Genomic DNA, 1,358 nt, shown 5'->3' with positions numbered 1-1,358 from the left:
GTTAAATATTTATACATTTATTTCCAATAATGATAGGTTTGGTCCTCCATAGATCTGAGATCTAGGGCCTGAAGGCAAACTGTTGTACATGTTTTGGGAGGTGGGGGAAACCCGAGTACCCGGAGAAAAGCCACGCAAGCACGAGGAGAACATGCAAACTCCGCACAGAAAGACCCCAGATCTGAACCGAGGATTGAACCCTCCTCTGTGAGCTAAAATTGTCCAATCTACTACTTACATGAGATTGTTTTATCCAGTCTTTCAATGTTTTGCTGGAGCAATGTTAATGTTGGCTAACAGATCCTCAGTGTAGCAGAAATGAGCGAAGCATGATGCAGACACGTTTTACAAACATGAACACTAAGTTCTGACCAATCATACAAAACTTGGAGTATACCATGCAAGACTATACTTCTGTTATTGCAATGTACAAGATGGGGTCTCAATGAAGGGTTATTGAAGAAAATACACTTTTTGTTGAGCAATCATGAGACACTTCTCATGGAATATCAGTCAGGATTTAGACAGACACCCCATCAGACAACATAACTTACAGTTAATGTGTTGCTTTGTGGGTTTGCACGAGGTCCAATGTCCGCAGTGGCAGATCTTATAGTAGCACCATGTTGGAATCTGAGCGAATGTTCAGGTTGCCCAAGACTGAGAAGAATCATCATGTTGTGCACCAAGTATTACAGAACCCCATGACATCTATGCCTACCATCACAACACAAAGACTGGTCTTCCTACAACATCCCATGTTGTTGTACACTGTCTCTACAACTGGCATCAGTCAGACTGAGTTTGTGTAGGCTGCCATAAACACCGGTGCAGAGACAGCTGCGTTTGGAACAGTTGTATGATGAGTGGTGTCGTGTCATGTTGTGTTCAACATTGAAATCTTATAGCATAGAGAACCAACCTGTCTGTGTAAGGCAACATAGAGGGAAGGGGGCTGCCTCTATCATAGAAATTACCAATCAAACTAACTGTCTGTCCATCTATCTATCCAACTGTCTGTCCATCTATCTATCCAACTGTCTGTCCGTCAATCTATCCAATTGTCTGTCCATCTATCTATCCAACTCTCTGTCCGTCAATCTATCCAGCTGTCTGTCCATCTATCTATCCAGCTGCCTGTCCGTCTATCTATCCAAATGTCTGTCCGTGTATCTATCCAAATGTCTGCCCGTCTATTTATCAAACTGTCTGTCGGTCTATGGTACTGGTAAATGGTACTGAACTTATCGAGCGCTTTTCAAGTCCCTCCGGACCCCAAAGCGCTTTACACTAACAGACATCCACCCATTCACACTCACATTCACACACTGATGATGGCAAACTACATTGTAGCCACA

General features: G+C 43.2%; 1 protein-coding gene across 1 annotated transcript in view; it reads left to right on the top strand.

Moving 5' to 3' along the window:
- The window catches only part of abcc9 (ATP-binding cassette, sub-family C (CFTR/MRP), member 9), a 72,323-nt gene that overhangs the window by 4,510 nt on the left and 66,455 nt on the right, over window positions 1-1,358 (top strand). The window lies entirely within an intron of this gene.

The sequence above is a fragment of the Austrofundulus limnaeus genome, unplaced genomic scaffold (assembly GCF_001266775.1).
Source record: "Austrofundulus limnaeus strain Quisiro unplaced genomic scaffold, Austrofundulus_limnaeus-1.0 Scaffold994, whole genome shotgun sequence".
NCBI classification, from domain to species: domain Eukaryota; kingdom Metazoa; phylum Chordata; class Actinopteri; order Cyprinodontiformes; family Rivulidae; genus Austrofundulus; species Austrofundulus limnaeus.
The sequence above is the reverse complement of the archived record's forward strand: the minus strand, read 5'-3'. Positions and strand labels throughout refer to the sequence as shown.